This window comes from Salvelinus sp. IW2-2015, linkage group LG18 (assembly GCF_002910315.2).
Source record: "Salvelinus sp. IW2-2015 linkage group LG18, ASM291031v2, whole genome shotgun sequence".
Lineage (NCBI taxonomy): Eukaryota > Metazoa > Chordata > Actinopteri > Salmoniformes > Salmonidae > Salvelinus > Salvelinus sp. IW2-2015.
This window is the reverse complement of record NC_036858.1, coordinates 70,662,153-70,688,422: the sequence shown is the minus strand read 5'-3', so window position 1 is coordinate 70,688,422 and position 26,270 is coordinate 70,662,153. Positions and strand designations below refer to the sequence as shown.

The 26,270-nt window shown below is 43.4% G+C and overlaps 1 pseudogene; it reads right to left on the bottom strand.

Moving 5' to 3' along the window:
* The window catches only part of LOC111978015 (DNA mismatch repair protein Msh6-like), a 46,451-nt pseudogene that overhangs the window by 9,686 nt on the left and 10,495 nt on the right, over positions 1-26,270 (bottom strand).

Sequence of the window (26,270 nt, the reverse complement as noted above, 5' to 3'; positions counted from 1 at the left end):
CTGGACTGAGATGGCAGGAGAAAATAGATATCCAATAGCTGGTTCATTCAACAAGATAGGTTGGAATTAGTCAAGGAGATAATTCAGACAAGAAAAAATGGACATGCAGAAGGAGATGACGAGTGCCCTTGTCTCAGAAACTGATGGGAATGATGTTGCTTGAAGGACATATCTTCATGAACAAGGCTACCGTGACCAAACTAAAGCTAGAGAGAACAATAGAATGCAGAAAGAACGAACTGAGTCAAGACAGAGACAGAACGGGAGTACTCTCCACTGCCTCGCCRCCGTATAACAATCAACCCAAAGGTACTCCGGGGTGACTATACACAGATCTACCCTCTTATACTACTGACTGAAGAAAATGGAGAAGCAACCACAATTATCCTCAAAAGGAACTCTGACACAACAGCAGCAGTGAGCGGTATGAGAACAATAGAATTGGATGAAAAAACGAGGCACAGTTCCTGGAGGGAGATTCCCTCATCACTCAACAGAAAGGGACAGACTGGCAGACCATAGACATATGGCCGCCTGTAGAAAACAAACTAACTACTAAAGAAGTAAAAGTAAAATACAAAGTGTTACCATCCATGGGTGTCCTATTCAGGGACCAGAGAGACAGGAAAGAAAGAAGGAAGACTGGCAAATAATAAGTTATATACATTACGAAAAGAAAAGAGAAAGTTGATAGAAGATCTACAAATGCTAATTGATAAGATTAAAGAGACAATGGACACAGATGATGTGGAGGAAAGTCAAAAGCTGAAATATGAGGTCAGACAAGCCAAAGATATGTTAAGACGATACCAGAGGGAGGTAGAAGAGTGAAGAAGAACAGAGATTTAGGGAGAGATAGAAAGGGAGAGACATTTTCCATGCCCTTGGTGTATCGTACGGGTCCACGGGGACAGGTGACTCAGGAATACAAGGCTTGGAGTTTTGGAGACCTGGAAACAGCAGTAAAAGGCATGCCCGGGATCTCGAAAGGAGCGGATGGGCGGATACAGACTTTTGAGCATTTACACGGGCACAACAAAAAACCYATGCCTGGGGGACCTCAAGGCGCTACTGGCGAGGATGACACCAGGGCAATTAGAGGCGCTGTTGTTGAGAGCCCGCATCGATGATGCTCTAACCTGAAACAGTATTGAGTGAAGTCCGAGCACCCCTGTGGAGGACTCTAAGATATGAATACCCCACTGTAAGAGATATGACCAGACTAAGCCATGTGGCCCTTGACGAAAACAACATAGATTTCGCTGAATGGCTTGAAAGGTTTAGAACAATATGGAATGAGGAACTTGGAGAAAGATATGACCAGAATGACACTTGAGAACGCATGATCTATGATTATACTGCCAAGAATTGCCCTGAACCCATCAGAAAAAAGGTTGAAGATGAAATAGGATGGGACCGAAAGACTGGGGGAGAGAAAGAAGAGTATCTCAGACATTGGTTCAGGAACTGGGAGAAACAAAAGTATGATGAGAAATCGAGAAAAGGAGGTTTAGACACTGTGCTGAAGAAGGCCCAGCTTGCACAGATCGAGAAAGGAAGTGGTGGGTTTACTCACAATGTAATGGCTGCTCAAGTTGTTCCTACAGGCTCACCACAACCTGCAGCCCCCCCACAGTCACATCTGGTACCCGTGAACCTGGTGCCTGCAGGATATGTACCTTTCCCTATGCAGCCTTATGGTAAACCACAACCATGGACTGGAAGAGGATATGGGCCCGCCAGAACCCCTCGTGACTGGACAAACACTCAATGCTGGACCTATGGGCAATTGGGACATATGAGTTTGCAGTGCGGAGGACTTGGTAGAGGAAACTTTGGGCCTGGCAGAGGGAGAGGAACTTTTGATAATGCACATCCTGGAGCATATTACCCACCATGGCAACAATATGATCCTCAGCCACAGTACCACTCGCCTGGAGCTTAAAATGCTCCCAGGGGGCCACATATGCCCCATGGACAAGAAGGACAAGTTAATGATAGAGGACAGGCATGGCCAATGGGAAATCAGAACACCAACAGTTCTCATTTCCCTCAGAATCACCAATGAAGGTGCCTGACTCCCCTGCTCCAGTATGAATTCAATGATGGAAGAGAAGAGCCAATGGTTGCTCTTAATGTTAAGGACATGACCTACCATTTATAACAGACACTGAAGCTAACGGTTCCTGTTTAGGAAAACTTGGACAAGTTGTTGGAGCTTCCCTGAGCAAATCATCAGTAACAATAACAGCGACATCTGGACAGCCAAGGAATGTGTACCGGACAAAAACTTGTTTGAAGAACCTCTGCTTGACTCTGACATGATGCTGTTCATTGATGGATCTGCCTATATAGATCAAAGCACAGGGAAGAAACATGTAGGATTTGCTGTAGTAGATGTGGAAGGTGATATTGAGGTTATGCAGCCCCTACCAGAACATTTATCAGAGCAACAGGCAGATTTATTAGCTCTGACCACAGCTTGTGAATTGGGGGAAGGGAAGCCTTTACTGGCTACTCTGACTCAGCATATGTTATTGGGGTTTGTTTGTCATGGTGTAGGATTTGGAGAGCAAGAGAGTTGACTAATTCCACAGACACACCTATTAAAAACAGACCTTATGTTGAACAGTTGATTGAAGCTATGTGAAAACCTAACACATTGGCTATTGTTAAGGTGGAGGCATACACGTGTTGGTGTGATAATGCTAGGATTAGTAACAGCATAGCTGATGAGGCCGTCTAATTGCTGTTTCCTTTTGTCACACACATCATTTAATTTTTTTAGTTGGTTGTATCATTTGAAACTACTTGTCTTGAGAAACAGCAGCAGGCTGATATTCTCAATCACCAGGTGTGGAGGGAGAGAGGCTCTCTGTCCTAGGTCTGGCTTATGGCTACATCTTTTGTCTGGCATGCCCTGTTTACCATCAACCATGATTTTATTATTTGCCGATTGGCTCATGGAGTGAGCCATTTGTCAAAAGGGGGATATGAGAGGAGAATGGAGGAGGAGGATGTTTGAACATTTGAATCAGTATGTAAAACTGTTCATTTATCGTTGCGCGACATGTTTGTTATATAATATAGACAACGGAACTCCGCTGCAACCAGGGAAGTTCCTCATTCCAAAAGGATCTTTTGTCAACATAGCTATGGATTTTATAGACATGATATAGCGAAAAGAAAGAGATACTGCCTGGTGATAATTGACAGGTTTACCAGGTGGGTGGAACCATCCAACTGCATTGSRTGAACAGTTGCAAAATTTGTAGTTAGGAAAATTATACTCAGGTTCGGAATCCCTGAGGTTTGTCTGCAGACAATGGGACCCATCTCATAGGAGATGTGGTTACCCAAATGGCCAATAAGATGAAGGAAAAGGAAACCGCACACTGCTCTTGATGGTATCACCGATATTTAATAAGCTTACGTATCGGCCACACGGCCTTCGTCAGAGCTTTTTATTACCCAAATGGCCAAAATGATGGGTGTTGACCAGAAGTTTGTGTCCATCTATCAACCGCGGAGTAACGAGAGTTACTGAGGGCTAATAAGACCATGAAAGGCTCCCTTGTCAAACTATGCTATTCCACAGGAAAGACATGGGTAGAGGGATTACCTCTTGTCCTCATGAAAATACACAGCAGCCTTAACAAAGGTATTGGGTGTACACCTTATGAAATGTTAACAAGACGACCAATGAACACCCCAGGGGTGAGACCTATGACGGACCGATAGACACAACTGAGATAGTGTGACCATCTTGAGTACATGAAGGAACTAACTTCTGTTGTAAGTTCTCTACTCACACACTAGGAAAGCAGCAAAACCAATCCCAGGTGAAGACCCTGACGAGCTACCCATAAACGTTGGAGAATGGGTGAAACTCATGGTCCAAAAGCGAAAATGGAACCAACCACCACAGATGGGTGTGTTCCAGCCCTGCGGGTAGAGGAGAGGTCCGGCTGGCATCATCTCTCCCACTGCAAGTATCTCCCGGAGTGGGAGCCATGGAGCGACTGGAGGGAGGGAGGGAGAGCAGGGCCCCGAGAACATCTGAAGGAGGAAGAAGGTTCGAGCCAAGGGACAGGAACAGAGGGATGAGACCAAAGGCCAGAAGAACCAACAGAGGGTTCAGCCACAGAACCTGAAGAGTCATCAGATGTCAAGGACACCATCATACACACACACTATGGTTGTGAAACAAGAAAATCGCAACCATGGAAAAACGCATGCAGGGTATTTGTTACTCTCCAAATCTACTCGTTCCCTTTGTGGACGGGGGTGTGGAGAATAATAAATGTGTGAAAACAGTGACATACATAGGATTACAGGGGAAGGGGAACACATCTGGCACACAGGTAATGATTTTCCAGAAACCCACCTCCACAGCATTTCTGTGGGGAACCCAGGCAGTACCAATAGGAAAGAATGATTTGGATGTAGATTACTACATTTTATGAAAAGGAACAAAACTAGGGCTTGACAAAGAAAAAGCAATCATACTATTCTGATGTTGGTCAAAGGGGGAAGGAAGCAGCATGGGAAGTTGTAGTAATGRGTAAATGGTCTTTACTAATTTCATAAAACAGGGTTTTACTCAGTTGTCACTAAATGTGCAGAATTTGAAGGCAGTAGTGACCAGAGACGAAATGGCACAAATTGGTTAAAGACAGAGGGGCCTACAGATCGATTGGAATAAATGAGGATTACTGTGTCATGTTGCTTCCTAACTCCTCTGACAACATGACAATTATTATTAATGACCTGGCTAAATTAGGAGGTACTCTGGGAAAAGCTGTCGACACCATCTTTTACCAAATTGGACACTGGTTTAATGGTGTATTTGGAAACGTAAGGTAATGATGTCCAGGTCTGCCATGATTGTTCCACTCCTGGTAGGACTACTGTGTTTTGTTGTTGCTTTAGCTATAATAAAATGCTTGGCTAGAAAGACTGTTGAACATTTGTACACATGACACATGTATGTTGTAGTGGTCACAAGAAGGGAGCAAACTTACCTAATGTGATAGAGGGAAGATATGGGAGATACTGGAGCTTGTCATGTATATATGGGTCAACTGAGAGAAGAGTATAGTGATAGGAGAAACTATGCTAAAGGGGATTTTAGTGTGTTAGATTTACAGTAACAAGAGACAGGTGTAAACATTTCCAGGATAGAAGAATGCATGGGAGCACCTTTTGGATAGAAGTGGGTATGTAGTGTCAAGAAGTATCTCACTTTACCTCCTGGATGGGGGGATGTTTTTATTTGGGGAGAACAGAAATGTACATTTTAAGAATTCAGGTCACCGATCTTTTCAATGAAACAGGTAAAACCAACTCTGGGGAACTGCAGCGTGCCAAACGACTCATCTCAGACAATCAGGAAGCCTATGGTCATGTCCTACACCCAGGTGAGATGTTTGGTATGTCAATTATACCCTCCTGGGGTGTGGCTGTCCTAGGAAGGTGGGTAAACAATTTAACTTACTCTTTACAGGCTCATATGATATAAGAGACTGCTCAGACATTCCACAATAAATCTACTTTGGGGAGGGGACATTTATTGCCTAGCTTTTAGATAATCACTGAAACTCTGTATAGCCATGGATGCAGGGTTTTGGTCTCGGGAGTAAAAAGGTAATGACGTAGTCAGTGACATCACTAAGGCGGGACTTCGGTTTAATAAAACAACTTGAGACCTTTTGTTTGGGGCAGAACCTACTCAGAAACGTGTGCTATGTTCCTGTTTGTCAACTTCTGTCTGCAATTGCATTAAAGGTTTTTGAATGATTTAATAAAAAATAGTCATAATGCTAATTTCACCAATGATTGACAAAGGACGTAAGGAACGAACCCTAACGCTGTCAAATTTTTTTTTGTGTGTGCAGCAAACGGAGTAGCATTTCTGAGTTACTTGTATAACTTTGAGCTGGGATGTCTATCCTGTAAATACTTTGTCAGACTGTATAAAATGTTTGCATGTGTTCATAAGCATTTGCTATTGGATTTGACATGTACTTCTTTGGATTGAAAATGGAGTCCCTTGTGTTCAGTTCCAGTATTACAGAATATCCCAGTATGTCACGAGGTTGGTATGAAGGTCTGACAATCTGGATACCGCCCAAGCCTAATTGCACATAATTTTGTCTGAAGTGTGATCTTAACCAGTTCCCTTTGGGACAAATAAACTTGAAGTTCAAAGAAGCCCATACCTGTCTCATAAGAGTAGACTTTCCACCCATGTTAGGCCCAGTGACCGGGGCCCCTCAATGCCCGGGCAACCAATGGCAATGTCGTTAGTAATGAAATCACCGAAGGAGGTTTTGGTGACACAGGTGGCGAGAGTTCCTCAGGTCCAAGAACGCTGCTGATTGGCTGTCGTCGCCAGGAAGTATTACTTGAGGCCGTGTCATTGGTCTTCCGTCTCCCCCCTGGCTGTACTGAGTCAGGTTCAGCAACACATCTGAAACGGTAACAGGGATAGGTCTGAAATAAATAAAAATATATAAACCTGTACGATAACATGACATAGGTCTAGAACTGTCAAACTGACTAAATATATTGACTAAACACATTGTGTAGCTTTTCATTGATCACATTGCATTCAAGGCAAGCAGCAACCCAGGATATTTATTTACACACCCTCCTCGTCCTTACACTAAGCCCTAATTCAAACACTGCTCTATCACCGCACCCAACTAAAAAAACACATCACTTTCTCCTTTGAAGAGCGGGGATAGAGTGCGTCTTGTTGGACGACTTGAAGGTAGTTTAGCAGCCTCTGCCGTTATTTCAGTGTGGTGTGGGTGGAGCACACCTCTTCTTCATGCAGCGCACCAGAACAGTACTCCACTGTTGGGAGAAATGGTAGTGCATGTTAATAAAGGTTGCTTCCCTACCACACCCACAACAGACACAATCATGGCCTCGGATTCGCAGGTGTTGGCTGTTATGCCTGAATTCGACCCAGAACCAACTAAGAAGTCTATTGCAGTTTTGAGAGCGGTTGTATGAAACCAAATCGGTACGTCCTGAAAAGTTCAACCGTGCCAGCACGCTATTCAGTTCGACTAGCCATAAATTTGGCATCTGAACTGTGTGTGTAACACTGGCAGAGTTCTGTGCTGTTCAGTCATTATAATAGGATTGTTTAGGCAGCTCTGTGGTGTAAACAGACTAAACACAATGCTTAGTAGAGTACCAAACAGGGCCGTTAGAAAAACACATTTATGGTTGCATCCCAAATGCCAGCTTATTGCTAATGGGCCCTGGTCACAGGTAGTGCACTGTATAGGGAATATGGTGCCATTTGGGACAACCATTATGTGGAGCTGCACTAGAGGTAAATAATTAACAACGCAATCATCATCATCTTTTAGTTTACCCTCCATCTTTAACGAGACAGTCCCAATGCTGCAAGAGCTAATGTGGGCTTGTGAGGTAGAAATGTATTGACCTTTATTTAAACAGGGAGTCACATTGAGAACTATTTTACAAGACAGCCCGACATATCCATTACAAATAAAAACCCACTATAATAAGACAGCCCGACATATCCATTACAAATAAAACCCACTATAATAAGACGGGCCCGACATATCCATTACAAATAAAACCCACTATAATAAACAGCCGACAAATCCATTACAATAAAACCCACTATAATAAGACAGCCCGACATATCCATTACAAATAAAACCCACTATAATAAGACAGCCCGACATACCATTACAAATAAAACCACTATAAATAAGACAGCCCGACATATCCATTACAAATAAAACCCACTATAATAAGACAGCCCGACATATCCATTACAAATAAAACCCACTATAATAAGACAGCCCGACATATCCATTACAAATAAAACCCACTATAATAAGACAGCCCGACATATCCATTACAAATAAAACCCATTATAATAAGACAGCCCGACATATCCATTACAAATAAAACCCACTATAATAAGACAGCCCGACATATCCATTACAAATAAACACCACTATAATAAGACAGCCCGACATATCCATTACAAAAAAAACCACTATAATAAGACAGCCGACAATTCCATTACAAATAAAACCCACTATAATAAGACAGCCCGACATATCCATTACAAATAAAACCCACTATAATAAGACAGCCCGACATATCCATTACAAATAAAACCCACTATAATAAAGACAACAGCCCTACATATACAGTACCAGTCAAAAGTTTTGGACACCTGCTCATTCTAGGGTTTTTCATTATTTTTATTATTAAAGCAAAGGGTGGCTTCTTTGAATAATCTAAAATAAAATATTTTGATTTTACACTTTTGGTTACTACATTTATTTTATTTAACCAGGTAGGCTAGTTGAGAACAAGTTCTCATTTACAACTGTGACCTGGCCAAGATAAAGCAAAGCAGTGCCACACAAACAACAACACAGAGTTACACATGGAATAAACAAACGTACAGTCAATAACACAATAGTGTGTGCAAATGAAGTAAGATTAGGGAGGTAAGGCAATAAATAGGCCATAGTGGTGAAATAATTACAATTTAGAAATTAACACTGGAGTGATAGATGAGCAGAAGATGAATGTGCAAGTAAAGATACTGGGATGCAAAGGAGCAAAAAAATGAATAACATGGGGATGAGATAGTTGGGTGGGCTATTTACAGATGGGCTATGTAGAGGTGCAATGATCTGTAAGCTGCTCTGACAGCTGATGCTTCAAGTTAGTGAGGGAGATATGGGTCTCCAGCTTCAGTGATTTTTGCAATTCGTTCCAGTCATTGGCAGCAGAGAACTGGAACGAAAGGCGGCCAAAGGAGGAGTTGGCTTTGGGGATGACCAGTGAGATATACGAGCGCGTGCTACGTGTGGGTGCTGCTTTGGTGACCAGTGAGCTGAGATAAGGCGGGGCTTTACCTAGAAAAGACTTATAGATGACCTGGAGCCAGTGGGTTTGGCGACGAATATGAAGCGAGGGCCAGACAACGAGAGCATACAGGTCACAGTGGTGGAGAGTATATGGGGCTTTGGTGACAAAACGGATGGCACTGTGATAGACTGCATCCAGTTTGCTGAGTAGAGTGTTGGAGGCTATTTTGTAAATGCCATCGCCGAAGTCAAGGATCGGCATGATTCCATGTGTTATTTCATAGTTTGGATGTCTTCACTATTATTCTACAATGTAGAAAATAGTCAAAATAAAGGAAAAACCTTGGAATGAGTGGATGTGTCCAAATATTTGACTGGCACTGAACATCACTAATAAAACACAAAATTAAACAATGTTAGAATGTGATGAGCTTTTCTTAAATAAGTATCTAAAAAAATATATTGAAAATGCCTGAAAGGCACCAGAATATCTAATTGCAAGGCATTCTGCATATTGTTCCACACAAGGGGCAGAAAAACTAAAAGCAGATTTTCCTAATTCTGTGGAGACCAAAGGGATCGACAGAGTTATCCATCCCTGAGAAAGGGTTTGGTCATATAATCCATGAAGTAATCTACAGAGGAAGTTTCTACAGACTGCTTTGATATAAAAGAGAGTGCAGCTCTCTTCTTACAGACAGAGGTCCATCCCACATGTTAAAAATACAATGATGAGTCCTAAAATCGCCCCCAGTGATAAAACGTATTGCTGAATGGAATACTGAGTCCAATGGTTTCAAAACAGAGGCTGTCGTGTGCAAATAAATAATGTCACCATAGTCTACCACAGGGAGAGGCATTGTTTGAACAATCCTCCTATTTTCATAGCAAAAAGTAGAGGTGTGTGTGTGTGTGTGTGTGTGTGTGTGTGTGTGTGTGTGTGTGTGTGTGTGTGTGTGTGTGTGTGTGTGTGTGTGTGTGTGTGTGTGTGTGTGTGTGTGTGTGTGTGTGTGAGAGAGATGGCCAGGTATGGCACAGAACAGTTGACATAACAGGTGCAGGAACTGTATTCAAGGCAACCAGCACCTGGCTACAACAATCTTTAATCTTTAACACAATTCAGCTCAATGCAACTGTGAGTGCAATAGGGAAGTTTGAGCAATGTCAGTTTGTGGAATTCATTCATTCTTCTGATTTCATGCATATCAAAGTTTATTTGTCACGTGTGCTGAATACAACAGGTGTACCTTACAGTGAAATGCTTTCTTACAGGCTCTAACCAATAGTGCAAAAAAGGTATTTGGTGAACAATAGGTAGGTAAAGAAATAAAACAACAGTAAAAAGACAGGCTATATACAATAGCGAGGCTATAAAAGTAGCGAGGCTACATACAGACACCGGTTAGTCAGGCTGATTGAGGTAGTATGTACATGTAGATATGGTTAAAGTGACTATGCATATATGATGAACAGAGAGTAGCAGTAGCGTAAAAGAGGGGTTGGTGCGTGGCGGGACACAGTGCAGATAGCCCGGTTAGCCACTGTGCGGGAGCACTGGTTGGTCGGCCCAATTGATATGATGATGGGTTTTGAAAAACTATTGCCTATAGTGCTGACTGCTCAAGCGCCCCACAATTGTATGGGATAAATAAAGTAATTTAAATTCACCATGCTTACCTAGCACAGCCATGCACTCCACCCCAGTCTGCCAGTCCCTGTAGTTCTTATCAAAGTTGAAGAAGTCTTCTCATGCAGTCCTTCAGAGCTGCATCTCTCTTCTCCTCAAGACTCTGGAGCTCTGAGAACAGACGCTCAATCTCCCTCATCCAGTAGCACTTCCAGCCCTTCTTTGTGGACTTCACCTGAGAGTTCAAACAAGTCCATTTAACTGTCACCACCATATTGAACAAGACGTACTACAGATTGAAAACTACGTTGTGGAACACTCACTATTGTAATTCTTAGATTTTGTTGTTGCATTGTCGAGAAGGAACTGCAAGTAATAATTTTGTTGGACGATGTATTCCATGCATATCCCCTACATAAAGCAACTTACAACTGAGTGAATAGGCTATATTTTCGTGGTGGCCGCTGCAGGAATCGAACCACTGACCCTAGCGTTGCCACCCTCACCGCGTACTCCTCAGGAATGTTCCTCTCTGAGACGCTGTCTAATACTGCCATCTGGAAGTGGTTCCATCCCATTCCCCAGTAGGTCAGGTTCCTGCAGCCCAGCCTTTTCTTCTGCCTGGAAACATTAAACTTGGATAGATTTAAACCCCCTGTAGGTCTAAGCCCTTAGATCACAATATCTACTAAGCTAACATATGGAATGGTTTTAAGATGTTCATTAAATTTATCATTTAGCTTTTTGTTTGGAATTTTGGGACCTCTGTAACATTTAATTTGGCCTTTACTGCTATAGTCCATAAAAACACATTTGTACGTGGCAAAACAGACAGTGAAAAAATCAAACATAAGGAATAAGGTTTTAAAGTGTCTGTAGCCACTGTTAGAAATGGTAAGTCTCTAGCATTAACACACATCCCCCGTGTGACGCATGGGTGCGTCAATCGACTCCAGTGGGTTTTGAAGCGCACTTACATGTTCATTTGTCCAAGAACAGAAACATCTTTTTTTACCTTTAAGTCAGGTAAAAACAAATTCTTATTTACAATGACAGCCTACCGGGGAAACTGCCTTGTTCAGGGGCAGAACAGATTTTTACCTTGTCAGCTCGGGGATTCGATCCAGCAACCTTTAGGTTACTGGCCCAACGCTCTAACCACTAGGCTACCTGCCACCCCTAAAAAATATATTTTAAATTCTACATTGAGCATGCTTTTTATTCCAGGCGTAATCTGTCTGGGGAGATGTGTGCTAAAAGTGTGTCTCAAGTGTCCCAGAATTTGTGTCCCAAGTGATGAAGGTACCTGTCCAGGTAGTCCTGTAGGTCCCTCTCACAGGTCTTGATACCACTGAGAGCCTGGTCAAACTCTTGGTCAAAGCCAACCTTGGGGGTGATGACACCGGTGGTGCGGGCCTCCAGAGTGGGCCCAGGCCCCCTTCATGAAGGTCAGACCCAGCTGGTTGACACCTATCACAACGTCCATATGGTACAGCTCATGGAACTTACCCACCTGAATAATATTACATTCTATTTGCACTTTTCAAGATCGACAAGGACACTTAAGGCCAGTTTCACAGCAACAAATCCAGACTAGTCCTGGACTAAAGTATATTCAATGGAGAATCTCCATGTTAATTTTACTAAAAAAAATTAAAAAAGTTACCTTTATTTAAACTAGTCAAGTCAGTTAGTTTGAATCATACTACACCGGCTCCGACGCTCGTCTTATGGGGCAGGGCTTGCAAACTATTACAGACTACAAAGGGATGCACAGCCACGAGCTGCCAAGTGACACGAGCCTACCAGATGAGCTAAATCACTGCTATGCTCGCTTCGAGACAAGCAACAACTGAGGCATGCATGAGAGCATCAGCTGTCCCGGACGACTGTGTTATCACGCTCCCCGACGTCGACGTGAGTAAGACCTTTAAACAGGTCAACATACACAAGGCTGCGGGGCCAGACGGATTACCAGGACGTGTTCTCCGGGCATGTGCTGACCAACTGGCAGGTGTCTTCACTGACATTTTCAACATGTCCCTGATTGAGTCTGTAATACCAACATGTTTCAAGCAGACCACCATAGTCCCTGTGCCCAAGAACACAAAGACAACCTGCCTAAATGACTACAGACCCGTAGCACTCACGTCCGTAGCCATGAAGTGCTCTGAAAAGCTGGTAATGGCTCACATCAACACCATTATCCCAGAAACCCTAGACCCACTCCAATTTGCATACCGCCCAAACAGATCCACAAAGGATGCAATATCTATTGCACTCCACACTGCCCTTTCCCACCTGGACAAAAGGAACACTTATGTGAGAATGCTGTTCATTGACTACAGCTCAGCGTTCAACACCAGAGTACCCTCAAAGCTCATCACTAAGCTAAGGATCCTGGGACTAAACACCTCCCTCTGCAACTGSATCCTGGACTTCCTGACGGGCCGCCCCCAGATGGTGAGGGTAGATAGCAACACATCTGCCATGCTGATCCTCAACAATGGAGCCCCCCAGGGGTGCGTGCTCAGTCCCCTCCTGTACTCCCTGTTCACCCACGACTGTGTGGCCAGGCACAACTCCAACCCCATCATTACTACAGGACAAGGAGGACCGAGTACGTCCCCATTCTCATCGACGGGGCTGTAATGGAGCAGGTTGAGAGCTTCAAGTTCCATGGTGTCCACATCACCAACAAACTACAATGGTCCAAACACACCAAGACAGTCGTGAAGAGGGCACGACAAAGCCTATTCCCCTCAGGAAACGAAAAAGATTTGGCATGGGTCCTGAGATCCTCAAAAGGTTCGACAGCTGCAACATCGAGAGCATCCTTACTGGTTGCATCACTGCCTGGTACGACAATTGCTCGGCCTCCGACCGCAAGGAACTACAGAGGGTAGTGCGTACGGCCCAGTACATCACTGGGGCTAAGCTGCCTGCCATCCAGGACCTCTACACCAGGCGGTGTCGGAGGAAGGCCCTAAAAATTGTCAAAGACCCCAGCCACCCCAGTCATAGACTGTTCTCTCTACTACTGCATGGCAAGCGGTACCGGAGTGCCAAGTCTAGGACAAAAAGGCTTCTCAACAGTTTTTACCCACAAGCCATAAGACTCCTGAACAGGTAATCAAATGGCTTCCCAGACTATTTGCATTGTGTGCCCCCCCCCCTCCCCAACCCCTCTTTTACGCTGCTGCTACTCTCTGTTTATCATATATGCAYAGTCACTTTAACTATACATTCATRTACATACTACCTCAATTGGGCCGACCAACCAGTGCTCCCGCACATTGGCTAACCGGGCTATCTGCATTGTGTCCCGCCACCCACCAACCCCTCTTTACGCTACTGCTACTCTCTGTTCATCATATATGCATAGTTACTTTAACCATATCTACATACTACCTCAATCAGCCTGACTAACCGGTGTCTGTATGTAGCCTCGCTACTGTTTTTCAATGTCTTTTTACTGTTGTTTTTATTTCTTTAATTACCTATTGTTCACTTAATACCTTTTTTGCACTATTGGTTAGAGCCTGTAAGAAAGCATTTCACGGTAAGTTCTACCTGTTGTATTCGGCGCACGTGACAAATAAACTTTGATTAAGAACACATTTTTATTTACAATGACCGCCTACACCGGCCAAACGCGGACGAACATGGACAAACCCGGACTAGTTGAGACTAGTCTTAATCCGTGTCTGGGAAACCGGCCCGTAGAGAAATAAATAGAGTATACACCAAATAGAAAACACACAACATTACTAATGAGCTAAATATATTACACAAAGTACTTTGTACTTTGAACAGCACGACGTCGAACATCTCCGACTTGAGCTGCCATCAGCGCCGCATGCCTGGGGTCGTTTTGTTCAGGAAGTCTTCTTCAGACTGTCCACGTCTCTTGGCGTCTTTCCTCCGGCCGTCCTGTAGCCAATCAAGCTTCTCGTGGTCCCATACCGTAGCCCCACCTCCTCCACCAGCACCGAGCCGTTCACCTGGCTGTCGAAGCTCTCCGGCGCTGAAAAGGCTGAGAGTTGAGACTTGGTGTCGGCTGTGATGGTGCTAGATAGGGGGGCTCTCTTGTCGGGTTCTGGAAGAGTGGGAGTCTTAGGTTTTGGTTTGGTGCTGGCTTCTCCGCGGGGCGTTTGCGTTTCACGGGTTTAACTGGGCTGTCGGGTTCACATTCTTCATCCTCCTCCAACGTACTGTTCACTACCTTCCTCACTGCTGCCTCCTCTGGATTGAATTCATCGGCCGAGCCTTCACTGTTGGAGGCGACCATGATGTGGCTACGCTTGGGCTTGCTGCCCTGTTCGGCTGTGGGGTGGGTTGTACAGCGACTAGACTTTGACTTCACCGTCCCCTTCTCATCTTGCTCTTCAGTCAGATCTTTGTTGGTCAGCCTTGACTTATCAAGCTGCCGGAACAAGGGCAAATTAACACATTTTAGTTTTTCAAGGTTCTGAAAATATTCAACACGTTTGCATTATACATGCCAGTCTGTACAAGAGATAGAGTAACAGTATATTATCATTATTAAGTGGTACTTAACTTGTTCTACATTACAAGATAGAAAAAGGGTTGATATTGGCTTACATATGCATTGAACAATGTGTCTAGATAGATAAATAGATTGTGGATTAACAAAGTAATAATCAAAGGGAAATGCAATGCCAGCAGCAGCACATTCAGACGGAAAGGTTGTCTCACCTCCATATCCTTCTCCTCCTCAGCATCAGATGGGTCCATACAGACAGGCATCTTCAGTCTGATCTCTGGGCTGTCTGGCATAGCAGCATCAGCCAGCACCATGGCCCTKCAGATCACAGGCTAACCACTAAAGAACACCCCTCCTGTCATAGCATCACCGCTGTCTGAGCCTGGGAGTACAAATGAGAAAGGACATTATTTTTAGTACACTTCAAAGTGTATATGGCTCTAGAATCAACACAAGGCATGTTTTGGAGAAGTTATTGCTGTAGAAATAAAGCTTAAATCTAAAATGACATCTTGTATTTATCCTCACTGGCCATAGCATAGCTAGAATTAGCCTTATACCAGATTTGCTTGTGCCCTCTTGCATAACTCCAATGGTGATTGTCAATCACGATAACAAACAGACCAGGCTACAAGACCGCACAAACAGACCAGGCTACAAGACCGCACAAACAGACCAGGCTACAAGACCGCACAAACAGACCAGGCTACAAAGACGCCACAAACAGACCAGGCTACAAGACCGCACAAACAGACCAGGCTACAAGACCGCCACAAACAGAACGGACCAGGCTACAAGACCCACAAACAGACTGGGACCAGGCTACAAGAGAACACAAACAGACCAGCTACAAGACCGCACAAACAGACCAGGCTCAAGACCACACAAACAGATCTGGGACCAGGCTACAAGACCACACAAACAGATCTGGGACCAGGCTACAAGACCACACAAACAGATCTGAGACCAGGCTAACCTATAATAGATAGACCATAGATGTCCATGTACACAGGTGAGGGACGTAGCATCCTGGGGTGTAGATAGTAAAGGCAGGGCGTGATTGTAATACTCGCAGATGTATTTGGTGTTGACCCAGCCCCTGGTCGGAGGCTCATCGAAGAAGTGGACGTGCAGGCGCTAGGTTTTACCCCTGTCCCTCATCTGCTGCCCGCTGAGGAGCTGGGCCACTACCATATATGGCGTTCTAGCTTGGCCCACACCAAGGCTCCAACACTGAATGGACATGGTGCTGGGCTGGAATACAAGGTGGAAAAGAATACCTATTGATAAAATGGTTTGCATAGAAATAAATCTCTCTCCTATCTCCACTTGTTGACTTCTCTTCATGGATTTTAAATGAAATTACTAGTACTGCAACTCCCCATCTACTCTAGCCCATGCCTATCCAACCAATACAATGCTTTGCTTTTTACATTTTTTATTTAACTAAGCAAGTCAGTTAAGAACAAATTCTTATTTACAATGACGGCCTACCAAAAGGCCTCCTGCCGGGACGGGGGCTTGGATTAAAAATAAAAATTATATATAATTTATTAGATAGCATAAAAAATAAATTTTGGATTGTTTTTATTTTCGTCAATTAAGTTGGAAAAATAGGATGATCGAGCAGCAGTGAGGGCTCTTCGATACTGCACGTTACGATCTTTCCAAGCTATTTGGAAGACTTCCGTCTAGTGTCGACCACACTATCTACCAAGAGAGTTCTCATCTGTATTATTCGTAGCCGTCTRTTTACCGCCACAAAGCGAAGGTGGCACCAAGACCGCTCTCAAYCAACTCTATAAGGCTATAAGCAAAGAAGAAAATGCTCACCCAGAAGCGGCAAACTTAAATCAGTTTTACCACATTTTTACCAGCATGTCACATGTGCAACCAGGGGGGGAAAATGGTTGTACAGTAGTCTCAAATAAAACTGAAGGACCTCGGGGTTACTCTGGACCCTGATCTCTCTTTAGACGAACATATCAAGACTGTTTCAAGGACAGCTTTTTTCCATCTACGTAACATTGCAAAAATCTGAAACTTTCTGTCCAAAAATTATGCAGAAAAATTAATCCATGCTTTTGTCACTTCTAGGTTAGACTACTGCAATGCTCTACTTTCCGGCTACCTGGATAAAGCACTAAATAAACTTCAGTTAGTGCTGAACACGGCTGCTAGAATCTTGACTAGAACCCCAAAAATGTATCATATTACTCCAGTGCTAGCCTCTGTACACTGGCTTCCTGTTAAGGCAAGGGCTGATTTCAAGGTTTTCCTGCTAACCTACAAAGCATTATATGGACTTGCTCCTACCCATCTTTCCGATTTGGTCCTGTCGTACATAGCTACAAGTACGCTACGGTCACAAGACGCAGGCCTCCTTACTGTCCCTAGAATTTCTAAGCAAACAGCTGGAGGCAGGGCTTTTTCAATAGACGCTCAAAAAAATGTTGGTCTGCCTATCCATGTAAGAGACGCAGACTCAGTCTCGACCTTTAAGTCTTTATTGAAGACTCATCTCTTCAGTAGGTCCCATGATTGAGTGTAGTCTGGCCCAGGAGTGTAAAGGTGAATGGAAAGGCACTGGAGCAACAATCCGCCCTTGCTGTCTCTGCCTGGCCGGTTCCCCTCTCTCCACTGGGATTCTCTGCCTCCAACCCTGTTACATGGGCTGAGTCACTGGCGCTCTTCCATGCCGTCCCTAGGACGGGTGCGTCACTTGAGTGGGTTGAATCGCTTACGTGACCGTCCTGTCCGGGTTGGCGCCCCCACTTGGGTTTGTGGGGGAGATCTTCGTGGGCTATACTCTGCCTTGTCTCAGGATGGTAAATTGGTGATTGAAGATAGCCCTCTGGGTGGGGTTATATCCTGCCTGTTTGGCCCTGTCCGGGGGTGTCGTTGGACGGGGCCACAGTGTCTCCCGACCCATCCGGTCTCAGCCTCCAGTATTTATGCTGCAATTGTTTGTGTCGGGGGGCTAGGGTCAGTCTGTTATATCTGGAGTATTTCTTCTGTTTTATCCGGTATCCTGTGTGTATTTAAGTGTATACTCTCTCTCTCGACCTGAGCCCAAGGACCATGCCTCAGGTCTACCTGGCCTGATGACTCCTTGCTGTCCCCAGTCCACCTGGTCGTGCTGCTGCTCCAGTTTCAACTGTTCTGCCTGCGGCTATGGAACCCTGACCTGTTCACCGGACGTGCTACCTGTCCCAGATCTGCTGTTTTCAACCCTCTAGAGACAGCAGGAGCAGTAGAGATAATCTGAATGATCAGCTATGAAAAGCCAACTGACATTTACTCCTGAGGTGCTGACTTGTTGCACCCTCTACAACCACTATGATTATTATTATTTGACCCTGCTGGTCATTATGAACATTTTAACATCTTGGCCATGTTCTGTTATAATCGCCACAGCCAGAAGAGGACTGGCCACTCCTAGCCTGATTCCTCTTTAGGTTTCTTCCTAGGTTCCGGTCTTTCTAGGGAGTTTTTCCTAGCCACCGTGCTTCTACACCTGCATTGCTTGCTGTTTGGGGTTTTAGGCTGGGTTTCTGTACAGCACTTTGTGACATCAGCTGATTTAAGAAGGGCTTTATAAATACATTTGATTGAAAGACAACTTTTCATAAGGTACTCTACCTCAGGCGAGCAATACCTCGAGACTTCAGACACTAATCGTAATCCTACCGAGGATGGCAAGTCAGCTTCTCTATGCGAGGTACTCGGTTTCGCCTTCGGAACAGGTGGCGGAGACTTATTGAAAATGCTGCTTTGCTTCGCCATGAAGTCTTTTTAATGGTTCGCCGCTGTCTGCAAGAATCAGTGCTCGTGCACAGTTCACTGGAAATTCTCAGAAGGTGATGGGGAATTCAGTCCATGGCAAACTATCTTTATTCTTGGGATTTATTCATCAAATATTTTGGGATTCATGCTGGTTCATGTCAAACAAATAAATGTTCTCTGCCTAAGTAAGAAAAAGTTAGTTAATATAGAAATTTTATATTCTGGAGTCACATTTCATCATGATACAGGCCTTCTATGTTATGTGATAGCCACATGTCACCAGCAGAGAGCAGTAGTGTTACTTATGTAATTGAGACTGAGAACGTGTGTAAGTTTACTCCAGGTTTCCCAAACTCGGTCCGTGGGACACCAAGAGGTGCACGTTTTGGGTTTTGCCCTAGCACTACAAAGCTGATTCAAATAATGAACTAATCATCAAGCTTTGATAATTTGAATCAGCTGTGTAGTGTTAGGGCAAACACCAAAATGTCCACCCCTTGGGGACCGAGGACCAAGTTTGGGAAACGCTGCAAGTACTGTGTAATCGTCATAGATACCTTTGGAATTCACCCTGCGAGTTGTTAATGCCATTTCACAAACTTTGAGTTTACCCAATATTTGTATTTACCATTCTAACATGACCACAGTCACAACAAGATTTATCACTAGAATTCTACTCTCATCCTGCCCAAACTCCCCCACTGGAGGACCTGCACCCTCAAACTCCTCCCCCAGATCGAACGCATCTCCTTCCTGAGCGGTATGACGGCTGCGTGGTCCCCAGATCGGGACCCTCCTTTCCCGATCTACCTGTTGGAGACCCCTAGTGTAAACTAACCACACAGCAAAATGTCTAATATATTTCATCAGCACTTTTTAACATCAGCACTGTTTTGTAAAACATCTCACATCTTACTCACATAGACGTCTAACATCACTCCTCTCCTCTTTCTCTTGCTAAAAGTTCTCTCTCCTCTTCTTTCTCCCTATAAATAAAATCGTATTTAATGTGCCTGTCCTYTATTTCAATCCCCCTGGGCGTTGTGTTCTGTGCACCACTCCAGTAGACGGCCGCCAACGCCCGCAATGGTTCTCCAACTTGGGTGAAAGTCACCCAGTAAAATACTACCTGAGTAAGTCAAAGTATTTGCTTTTAAATATACTTTTGTATCCCAATGTAAAAGTATACATCATTTTAAATTCCTTATATTAAGCAAATCAGAAGGCAGCATTTTCTTGTTTTTTCAATGTATGGATTGCCAGGGGCACACACCAACACACACATAATTTATAAAAGAATCGTGTTTTTTTGTGAGTCAGCAAGATTAGAGGCAGTAAAGATGACCTGTCCTGCTAAGCATTTAAAATGTAATCACTACTCTTGAGGGCCAGGGAAAATGTATGGTTAAAAAGTACATTATTTTCTTTAGGAATGTAGAAAAGTAAAAGTTGTCAAAAATATAAATGGTAAAGTACAGATACCCCCCCAAAACTACKTATGAAGTACTTTAAAGCAGGCTTTTCGAAACTCGGTCCTGGGGCCCCAGCTGGGTGCACGTTTTGTTTTTAGCCCTAGCACTACACAGCTGCTTCAAATAATCAAAGCATGATGATGAGTTGGTTATTTTAACCAGCTGTGTAGTGCTATGGGAAGAACCATGGGGGGGGGGGGGACAGGACTGAGTTTGGGAAATCTTTCTTTAAAGTATTTTTACTTAAGTACTGTCACGATCGTGTGGAAGAGATTCGGACCAAAACGCAGCATGAGGAAAATAAGCCATCTTCTTTTAATAAATGAACGAAGATGAACATGAAACGAAAACACTATACAAACAAACAAAAAACAACAAATGATCGTGAAGCTAAATAACGCAAGTGCACAGACAAGCAACAAACGTTAAACAAGACAACTACCCACAAAAGCCTACTGCCTATGGCTACCTTAAATATGGCTCCCAATCAGAGACAAATGAATGACAGCTGTCTCTGATTGAGACCCAATCTAGGCAGCCATAGACATAACTAGACAACCTAACAAACTCTATCCCATACACATACAACACCCATAGACTAACCAAAACACACACAACATACAATGCCCACCCCAACTCACGCCCTGACCAACTAAACATAAACATAACATAAACATAAACATACATAAAACATAACATAACATAAAAATAGGTCAGGAACGTGACAAGTACTTTACGGTACTGAATAACCTGAATGGGAAAAATACTTTAATACATATTTTAATAGGCCACAACATAGGCCTATACCAGTTGTATTTTATATTTGTACCTTTACGATCTGGTTACTAACATAGCCCCTGAGGTCGGTGCCCCAAATGCGGTAGTTCGGCCATGCAGGTAGGCCATATGATGCTGTTTTCTCTGGACTCCAGAGAAGTGATATCCCGTGTCGATATTGGCTGCGAAGATGAAATACTTTCAGCTCAAAATACAGAAATAAACTGCATTTTACACCTGCATCTTGTGAAAATGCATCACCATTTATGGCTTTATTACGACAGGCTACATTTGCGCAGCGACTGCGCTCCAATGTCATTTTATTGGTCACATACACGTGATTAGCAGATGTTATTGCGGGTGCCGACAGTGCAGTAATATCGAACAAATAATATCTAACAAATTACACAACATATACCCAATACACCCAAATCTAAGTATTAATGAATTAAGACTATATACACATGGAAGATCAATGTCAGAGCAGAACGGACTAACAGTATATACATATGAGATGAGTAATGCAAGATACAATTGAAGTTGACATAAACTTTAGGTTGGAGTCATTAAAATATGTTTTTCAACAACTCCACACATTTCTTGTTAACAAACTATAGTTTTGGCAAGTCGGTTACTTTGTGCATGACACAAGTAATTTTTCCAACAATTGTTTACAGACAGATTATTTCACTTATAATTCACTGTATCACAATTCCAGTGGGTCAGAAGTTTACATACACTAAGTTGACTGTGCCTTTGAACAGCTTGGAAAATTCCAGAAAATTATGTCATGGCTTTAGAAGCTTCTGATAGGCTAATTGACATCAATTGAGTCAATTGGAGGTGTACCTGTGGATGTATTCCAAGGCCTATCTTCAAACTCAGTGCCTCTTTGCTTGACATCATGGGAAAATCAAAAGAAATCAGCAAAGACCTCAGAAAAAAATTGTAGACCTCCACAAGTCTGGTTCATCATTGGGAGCAACTTCCAAATGCCTGAAGGTACCACGTTCATCTGTACAAACAATAGTACGAAAGTATAAACACCATGGGACCACGCAGTCATCATACTGCTCAGGAAGGAGATGCGTTCTGTCTCCTAGAGATGAACGTACTTTGGTGCGAAAAGTGCAAATCAATCCCAGAACAACAGCAAAGGAGCTTGTGAACATGCTGGAGGACACCGGTACAAAAGTATCTATATCCACAGCAAAACGAGTCCTATATCGACATAACCTGAAAGACCACTCAGCAAGGAAGAAGCCACTGCCCCAAAACCACCATAAAACATCCAGACTACGGTTTGCAACTGCACATGGGGACAAAGATTTAACTTTTTGGAGAAATGTCCTCTGGTCTGATACAAAAATAGAACTGTTTGGCCATAATGATCATTGTTATGTTTGGAGGGAAAAGTGGGAGGCTTGCAAGCCGAAGAACACCATCCCAACCGTGAAGGACAGGGGTGGCAGCATCATGTTGTGGGGGTGCTTTGCTGCAGGAGGGACTGGTGCACTTCACAAAATAGATGGTGTCATGAGGGAAGAAAATGATGTGGATATATTGAAGCAACATCTCAAGAAATCAGTCAGGAAGTTAAAGCTTGGTCGCAAATGGGTCTTCCAAATGGACAATGAGCAAGCATACTTCCAAAGTTGTGGCAAAATGGCTTAAGGACAACAAAGTCAAGGTATTGGAGTGGCCATCACAAAGCCCTGACCTCAATCCTATAGAAAAATTGTGGGCAGAACTGAAAAAGCGTGTACGAGCAAGAAGGCCTACAAACCTGACTCAGTTACACCAGCTCTGTCAGGAGGAATGGGGGAAGCTTGTGGAAGGCTACCCAAAACATTTGACCCAAGTTAAACAATTTAAAGGCAATCCTACCAGCCACCCCAGTCATAGACTGTTCTCTCTACTACCGCATGGCAGGCGGTACCGGAGTGCCAAGTCTAGGACAAAAAGGCTTCTCAACAGTTTTTACCCCCAAGCCATAAGACTCCTGAACAGGTAATCAAATGGCTACCCGGACTATTTGCATTGTGTGCGCCCCCAACCACTCTTTTATGCTACTGCTACTCTCTGTTCATCATATATGCATAGTCACTTTAACCATATCTACATGTACATACTACCTCAATAAGCCTGACTAACCGGTGTCTGTATATAGCCTTGCCACTCTAATTTTCAAATGTCTTTTTACTGTTGTTTTATTTCTTTACTTACACACACACACATACTTTTTTTCGCTCTATTGGTTAGAGCCTGTAAGTAAGCATTTCACTGTAAGGTACACCTGTTATATTCGGCGCACGTGACAAATTAACTTTGATTTGATTATTAAAAGTGACTAGTGTTCCATTCCTTAAAGTGCCCATTGAATTCTAGTCTATGCCTATAGACAGCAGCCACCAATGTGCTAGTGATGTCTGTTTAACAGTCTGATGGCCTTGAGATAGAACCTGTTTTTCAGTCTCTCGGTCCCAGCTTTGATGTACCTGTACTGACCTCGCCTTCTGGATGATAGCGGGGTGAACAGGCAGTGGCTCAGGTGGTTGATGTTTTTGGTCTTCCTGTGACATCGGGTGTTGTAGGTGTCCTGGATGGTGGGTAGTTTGCCCCCGGTAATGCGTTGGGTAGACCGCACCACCCTCTGGAGAACCTTGCGGTTGCGGGCGATGCAGTTGCCGTACCAGGCGGTGATACAACCCGACAGGATGCTTTCAATTGTGCATCTGTAAAAGTTTGTGAGGGTTTAAGGTGACAATCCACATTTCTTTAGCCTTCTGAGGTTGTAGAGGCTCTGTTGCGCCTTCTTCACCACATTGTCTGTGTGGGTGGTCCATTTCAGTGTTCCCATATGCGTGCATGGGGGTCGCGAGCTTTGAACCACTGTTATTTGGGGGTCGAGGGTCAGTACAGTAAATGCAGTAATTTGCTTTCTCATGGTTGGCATAACTTCCCACTTTCTTTCTTCTCTCCTTTCTCTCCCACTCTCTTTGTTCTTCTCTCCCTCCTGAAAAATAATTGAAGCACTGTGGCTCCTTCTCTCCCTATTTTTAGGTTCTAGGTCTTTCTCAATTTCTCACTATTTATAGGTTCTTTGTTACAATGCTCCCTACCTCTGCTGTTGAGCGATGGTGATTTCCGAACCTTCCTACTAAGTCTGGTTTCACTCTGATTTAGTTTATTTGGCCGCTCCATAGAGCATGTGTGTTTAGCTTGATTATGTATTACATGATTTTAGAAGCTCTTACTGATTGCATGATAATTGAAGCTCTGCTATGCATGCATAAAATATGAGTGGAATGGAATGTATTTACGTTTTTCTGTAAACCCCTATACCTGGGAGGGATGTACGCCCATACGGTTTCTTGTGAATTTTGAACCTATTTAAATTGAAGCACGTTTGTAGTGAAATAGTTGCTTTACTTAGATCTGTGTGTATTAGGTAGTTGTTGGGGAATTGTTAGATATTGCTGCACTGTCGGAACTAGAAGCACAAGCATTTCGATACGCTCGCAATACCATTTGCTAACCATGTGTATGTGACCAATAAAATTTGATTTGATATTATTTGTGGACTAGAAAAAAAGGATTTAGGTTGCCAGATTGCCTGTATCAGCCTGTAAGCCACATTTTTGTCATCTCCCCTCTGCCAGAGTCTCATGTAACCCCCTCTATGAACTCTCCCCTCTGTCAGTCTTATTTAATGGGAGAGTTCTCCCCTCTGTCAGTCTTATTTAATGGGAGAGTTCTCCCCTCTGTTAGTCTTATGTAACCCCTCTATGAACTGAACTGTATTTATTGAATTATAATTAAAACTCTTTCATTTGCAACCCAAGCCATAGACTCTGGCAAACGATACCGGAACATCTGCTCTTGGACCAACAGCCTCCAAGACAGCTTCTACCCCAAGCTATAAGACTGCTAAATAGTTAATTAATTGGTAACCCGGACTACCTGCACAGACCCTATCTTGCACGCACACTCACAGGACTACATTATATACTGTAAACACACTGTATACACACTCACTCATAAATTGCACCGAAACTTTCACACGAAACCCACACACATTCACATACACTACATGTGCAAACAGACACGCATAATGGCACAACACAAATACACACACACGCACACACACACACAGACACACACACTTTTAAACTCATCATATGCTGCTGGTACTCTGTTCTTTATTTTACTCTTATTATTATCTATCCTGATGCCTAGTCACTTTACATACACCACATACATTTAAACTCAGTTTTTCACAATTCCTGACATTTAATCCTAGTAACAATTCCCTGTCTTAGGTCAGTTAGGATCACCACTTTATTTTAAGAATTTGAAATGTCAGAATAATAGTAGAGAGAATGATTTATTTCAGCTTTTATTTCTGTCATCACATTCCCAGTGGGTCAGAAGTTTACATGCACTCAATTAGTATTTGGTAGCATTGCCTTTAAATTGTTTAACTTGGGTCAAATGTTTCAGGTAGCCTTCCACAAGCTTCCCACAATAAGAAGATTGGAAAATTACAGAAATTGTCATGGCTTTAGAAGCTTCTGAAGGCTAATTGACATAATTTGAGTCAATTGGAGGTGTACCTGTAGATGTATTTCAAGGCTTACCTAAAAAAACTCAGTGCATCTTTGCTTGACATCATGGGAAAATCAAAAAGAAATCAGCCAAGACCTCAGAAAACAATTGTAGACCTCCACAAGTCTGGTTCATCCTTGAGAGCAACTTCCAAACACCTGAAGGTACCACGTTCATCTGTACAAACAATAGTACGCCAGTATAAATACAATGGGACCACGGTGTCGTCATACTGCTCAGAAAGGAGACGCGTTCTGTCCCCTAGAGATGAACGTACTTTGGTGCGAAAAGTGCAAATCAATCCAGAACAACAGCAAAGGACCTTGTGAAGATGCTGGAGGACACCGGTACAAAAGTATCTATATCCACAGTAAAAACGAGTCCTATATCGACATAACCTGAAAGGCCGCTCAGCAAGGAAGAAGCCACTGCTCCAAAACCACCATAAAAAATCCAGACTACGGTTTGCAACTATACATGGTGACAAAGATTGTACTTTTTCGAGAAATGTCCTCTGGTCTGATGAAACAAAAATAGAACTGTTTGGCCATAATGACCATCGTTATGTTTGGAGGAAAAAGGGGAGACTTGCAAGCTGAAGAACCCCATCC